This window comes from Delphinapterus leucas, unplaced genomic scaffold (genome assembly GCF_059928025.1).
Source record: "Delphinapterus leucas isolate spDelLeu-1000000601 "Yukka" unplaced genomic scaffold, BTC_Dleu_Yukka2 spDelLeu_asBTCV2_sq40, whole genome shotgun sequence".
In the NCBI taxonomy this organism is placed as follows: domain Eukaryota; kingdom Metazoa; phylum Chordata; class Mammalia; order Artiodactyla; family Monodontidae; genus Delphinapterus; species Delphinapterus leucas.
The window spans coordinates 5,798,448-5,804,935 of record NW_028322249.1 but is presented as its reverse complement, the minus strand read 5'-3'; positions in this window follow the sequence as shown (position 1 = coordinate 5,804,935).

Here is a 6,488-nt window from a genome sequence, read left to right as displayed (position 1 = left end):
TATTTTGAAAGCACCTACAAGTGTATATGGTCTTTTTATACCAAATAACTTGGAATTATGGACTGTCCAATAAGTCTAATCTTCTCTGATGATAAAATTGCTGGCTTTATTTGAAACTATGAAATGAAAAGTGAGGTAATAATCAGAAATTCTTAAGAAAAGGAGTAGACAAAACAAAATTCTAAGAGTTGTGTCAAAAAATATTTTGAAACGAACATAAAATCCCCATTACTGGTACAGAGCTTTTAAAACTTTATCTTGGTTTTAAGCTTTAATAAATATTGATATGTTTACATAATTACTGTCATAAGGAAGACACAATTTTAGGTCAGCTTTCTTCATTCTTTCTTTATTAAGCATTATTTTATTTTGCTCCATCATCTTGTAATTATAATATAGTAACTGTGTCACTTTCTACTAAGTGGATATAATTTCCTAAACTGTTTTCCTATTCTTAACAATTAAAGGTGTTTCCAATGTTTTGTTATTACAAATGACATGACAATGAGCATCTTTATATAATAATTTTCTGGATTATAAATTATTTATCGGCATAAGCTTCCAGAATTAGAATTAATGTGTAAAAAGCTATTAACATTTTTATCTTGCTAGACATTGCCAAATTACTTGTCAAAAGATGGAACCAAATTATATTGCAAAAATCTTTGCCAACAGAAAACATTATATACAATTTTTGATTTTGCTGAATTATTAAGTTGGAAACCTATGTTCCATTTCTTTGAATTCTTTGATAACAGCGTGCTGCTGCAGGCTGCGAGGGCAGCCATGTCCATGAAGGCTCCCCAGAGTTGGAGCGGGGAAGTGGAAAAAGGTAAAAAAAAAATACTAATTGTATTTTCCCTCGATTGTTATCTCTCATTCTTTTCTGCCTCTGTGTAACTTATATCCAGGTAGCTGGAGAAACATCATGTGGCAGGGAAAATTGGTATTCCAATAAATTAATAAACACCAACTTCAAATGGATTTTCAAGACTGGAAATATTGCTCTGACTTACAGTAAGTTCTTTCTAATTCTCCTTAAGGACTATTTTCTTAGAAGCTTTCCCTACCCTCCTCAAATTTTCCTCCATCCTCTCTACTTCCTTCACTCTGGGCTGGTGAGGCGCTTCCTAACTCATTAGGAACACAGAAGTCAGTAAATAGTCCACTGCCAAATCCGTTAATTCATTAGCATTTGCATTGATCTTTGTATTCCCTTGCACTACAGGAGTTCAAGTTCAAAGGCCACGTGCACTACAGATAGCATTTCATTTTCTCTCATCTTCTCAAGTACTTCACAGCACTGCATTTTCTACAACCCATCTACTCCTTATGAATGATTCTTGCCAAAATTCAACCTCATTCTAGACTAGTAACGCCAACTTAAAATGTTAAAAACTATACGTGTAACACGAAAGCCTCCCTCCTCCTCTAATCCCTGCATATCTTCTTTAGCCAATTCATGTCTGAACTTTTCAAAATTGTTATCATCATATATTGTTTCCATTTCCTCACGTCCCATCTACTCTATAATTTACATCCATCTGACTTCCCTCACCGTAATCTCTCTGCCCACTGTCCTGAAATTTTACTTATGAAGGTCACCAGCGATCTCCATGTCAGTATAGCCAATGAATAGTTTTTGTCCTATTTCTAGGCTCTTTCCTTTTTTAAAAAAGAAAAAGAAAAACAAAAACCATTTTTTTTCCTCTATCCTTTCACACTCTCATCATCTTCTGTCCTGGTATATTTTACTGGCTTTCCGTGTTTAATCTGATTTCTAATATTCTATGAGTTTCCTTTATCTTCAGTGGAATAAACCACTATATGAAGGATTATTCTCAACAGTTAGTTCTCATAATAACAGTACTAGTAGCAGCAGTCAATACTTCTATAATGCTTATCATGTGCCAGACACTATTCTAAGACACTGTTTAAATACATATATATAGACACACACACACACACACACACACACACACACACACACATGAAGTTTTCCTCCTCATAGGCGTATGAAATAAGCCAATTATTATACCCATGTTACAAATGAGAAAACGGAGGCAATGAGAGGCCAAGGTCACATGATCAGTACTTGGTGAAGCCCCGCCTGAGTTCATGCTGGAACTTTAGAGGAGACAAGTTAAATAATGTCTCACAGATTGGCCTTAAAAGTGAGCAACACTTAATTAATGACTTGTGAAAGTATCAGAAAAAAAGGGGACATTTTAAATTGAATGGGATCTACTAAGTCATGGATCAGTAACTAAGAATGACTCTTATTGAATGAAATTATTTTTCATTATTCTTTTGAAAGAAGAATAATCTTGTGTTAGTGTTTCACAGTTTTTTTTTTCATTCACATATTTATTCTTTATTAGACACACATTTCCTACACACCTACGTGCCAGTGTCCGCTGCAAGCCTTGGAAGCAAAAAATTACAAAGTCCCTGCTCTTAAGCAAATGTCCAGTGGTGGAGGAAGACAGAGTCAACGTGTAAATAAATGTTGTACAGTGACAGAAATACGACTGGACAAAGGGATGGAGAGGCACTGAGGAGGCAGGTCTCTTTGGTCAAGATAGTAGTGGTGGCGTTTGAACCGAGACCTTAACGATAAGAGGGAAATTGGTCTGGGTAGATGGATTAGCCAATCTAAAGCTGGGAGAGCAAGAAGTAGAGCTTGTTGCATCTGAGGGACTGAAAAGGACAACTGTGCCTCGAGCCCCATGAAGGTCAGGGAAAGATGTAGTAAGTGACCAGAGCACATGGTCCCTGTGAGCCTGGCTAAGTAGTTGAAAATTTCATCTCTTTACAATAGATAGCCTTTAGAGGTTAGAAGCAGTGCAATAATAGCGTCTGATTTGTGCTTTTTAAAAGACTACTTTGACTGTTGAATGTCCTACAAAAGCAAAATACCTGTGTCTCTATGAAGTGCAGATAGTAAATTTTAAAAAGCCCAATGAGCTCATAAGCAGTTGGTTGACTAACTCTTATCATTTATCTTAACTAGACTTCATTAATAGAAGCTTGGTGACCTTGGGGTCCTGGGACATATTAGATTAGGGCAACCCAGCTATTTTCAAATAGTGTGATTTGAAGAATCCTTGAAATTGTTAGGGTCCAGGAAGATTATTTTATTGCTGGGGCTGGATGGGAAGTTTAGAATAAGAAAGGAAAGTATGATGGCTGGCTTCCATCTATTCTCCCTTTCTCTGGGAGAAATGATGGTGGGGTGACTACTTTGCTGTTGACCCAATGCTTCAATTTCAGAGCTGGTTCAATCCAGTAACTATTTGCTGAACAACTATTATATGTTAGGCACCCAGCTGGAACTGGGAATATAAAGAGAATAATTAATAAGAAAAGCAGGTATTACTAACAAGAGACAGGCACTGTGCTAATGCTTAACACGCACCATCTCAAGTTACATTAATTTACACACTAACCATATGAGGTAGATGCATTTATTATACCATTTTCCAGGTGAGAAATCTAATCCCTTTAAGGGGCTTAAGTTACTTCTCCAAGGTTACACAGCTAGTTAGGGGCATAGGCAGTATTTGGACTCAGGTCTGGTATCAGCACCAATTCTCTTAGCCATTATGCTCTCTAAGGACCTTACTTGAGAAGTTCAGATTATACATATATGGGTACAACCAACCCTAAGACCATCTGGCAAAACTGGCTGCTTGAGAAGTCCTGGATTTATGTAAGATGCTCTTGGAATGGAGAAGATCGTGAAGGAGGGTCCCCAAAACACACTCTCTATACTAAGGGGCAACAGAAGAGAGAAAGAATTAGCCTACAGCAGTATGATATTGAGGACCAAGAAACAGTGTTTCTCTCTTTTGTGAACAGTTATGAAATTATTTCTACTTCAGAATATCAGAAAGAAATCACAGGACTATGGACAGTTTGCTGAGCCACCCTATCTATCTTAGCGTGAATCCTGGCAGGTGTAGAGCTCATAGTATGACCCTGGCACCTAAGTGTAGTTAAGTAAGCTTTCATTTTTCTTCGGCCTTAAAGCAAAGCAGCTTTCTGATAGGTATAATTTAGGAAAGTCTTCCAAGAAAATAGTTAAAGTCCACTTTAAATATCTCAGAGAAAAGCAATTTTGCAAAAGATCTATCAGCAAAAGCAAGGCCAAACACACCAATTATTTAGTGAGACTTGTATTGTTATATCATTGCTCATGTTGTTTCTTTATGCATTTACCTGGAAGAAGGCTTTTAATGTTCAACAATTCTCAAAGAGATAAAGACCCACACTGATGTGCCAGAAAGAGCTTTGCCCTGGAATTAGATCAGTTTAGGTTTGGCTACTTACTAGAATTAGGTAACATTCTTAATCTTTCTGAGCCTGTCTCCTATCTGCAAATAGGGATACCACTATCTATTACAGAGGGATGTGGTTAAATTAAATGACACATGTAAGTGAAATATATCCTTCCAGGCTGAGAACATACCTAGTAAATGTTAAGTGATCTGCAAATATTCTGCTTTCTTGAAACGGATGAAACCTGTTATCATGATTTTAACCAATGGTCTAAATATCAAGACAATATTTAGTTAAAAGTTATAGTTGTTCTTTCACTGTCCATCTGCATTTTAACATATTCTAACATATTCTCCTTGATAAATTGTGTCCATATTAGTAACATTTGTCATTTCAGCTATTACTGTTCATATGTTTAAAATATTTCAATGTGATATAAGTCGTTACTCAAAGGGATGCCTAGCTGGCTTTGTCAAAGATTTATTTTAAGTAAAAATAAAAGACTCATTTTCACCAAGTTTGACTGAACAGTGTATTCATTAACTGTATGAACTTTCTGGCCAACCCAATACAGTAGCCAAGACATGGAAACAACCTCAGTGTTTTCTTGTGGATGAATGGATGAAGAAAATGGGGGTGCATACAACCTACTATTAGTCAGCCATGATAAAGAAGGAAATCTGGCTATTTGTGACCACATGGGTGGGTTTGGGGGGCATTATGCTAAATGAAATGTCAGACAGAGAAAGATAAATACTTTATGATCTCATATGTGAAATCTAAAATACTGAACTCATGATAGAAAGAATGGAATGACGGTTGCCAGAGCTGGGGGTTGGAGGTGACGAAAATGAGGGAAGATGATCAAAAGGTAAAAACTTCTAGTTATAAGACAAGTGAGTAATGGTGATGTAATGTACAGCTCGGTCACTACAGTTAACAATACCGTATTTTATGTTTGAAAGTTGCTAAGAGAGTAGATCTTGAAAGTTCTCATCACAAAGATAACATTTGTAATTATGTGAATTAAGGTTAACTAAACTTATTGTGGTAATCATTTCACACACACACTATATATATTAATCATCACATTGTACACCTTGGACGGATACAATATTATATATCAATTAAATTTAATTTCCGTCTGGCCCGTCATTTTCCAAAGGCCACTCAAGATCAGGGGACAGAACGCCTCCTCTCCAAGTGTCCTGCCAGCCCACCCACTCAAGATCAGAGGGACAAAATGCCTCACTAAAACAAAACAAAAGAGAAACACAAAAAAACTGGAGAGAGGGAGGAAAGGGTGCCCTGAAAAATAAAAACAAATTTTAAAAACTAAGTACGTTGACAGAGCTAAGAATAAGCTACCAGGAAAAAGAAACCCTACGTGTCAGATCCTAAAGTACAGAAGGGCAAGCCCGCCGGCAGTCCAGGCCCGGGGGGACCGGGGTCCCCAGCCCTGCAGAGCCAACCGCAGACCGGCTCAGGCGCCCCTCGGAAGCGCGGGGTTCCCGCGGCCGAGTCGGCGCCCCCGGCCGGCGCCGGCTCCCCTCTGCCCACCCTGCGCGCGGGGGCTGGAAACTGCCGCGGAGAACCACGGCGGGGCGGGAAGGGGGGCTCCAAAGAGGGTCTGGCGACTCGAGTCGCTCCGTTTCTCGGTGGGCTCAGCGCGCGCCGTGGGGGAACAGGAGCGGGGGTCCGGGAGGAGGGGACGGGTGGCACTTACGTAGACCGGCAGCGGCCACGGGTAGACGGCGGGCTCGGTCCCCAAGAGCGACTCCAGCCTCAGCTCCAGCTTCTCCCCCATGTCTTCGCGCGCGGGCCCCGCACCGCGCTAGTCTGGCGGTTGGGGGAGGGGCGCGGCGCCGCCGGCGGGGGCGGGGCAGACGGGCAGGCGGGAGGCTGAGGGGGGCCTGGCCTGGGCCTCAGCTGCCGCCACAGCGCTCCCGTCCGGCCCCCGGCTCCCTCTTTGTGCTCACAGGCCCGGGGCCTCCAGCGCTGCTGCGAACTCGGGCCGGCGTGAGGCGGCCACAATGAGCCGGGGGCCGGGCTGAAACACTCCCGGCGCGCGCGGCTCTCCCCGTGGACTCGCACGCTCTCACGCACGCACGCTCCCACGCACGCACGCACGTACGCACGCACATACGCACGTCATCGGCTGCCCCTGGCCACACCCACCGGCCCGAAGCGGGGACCCGGCAAAACCT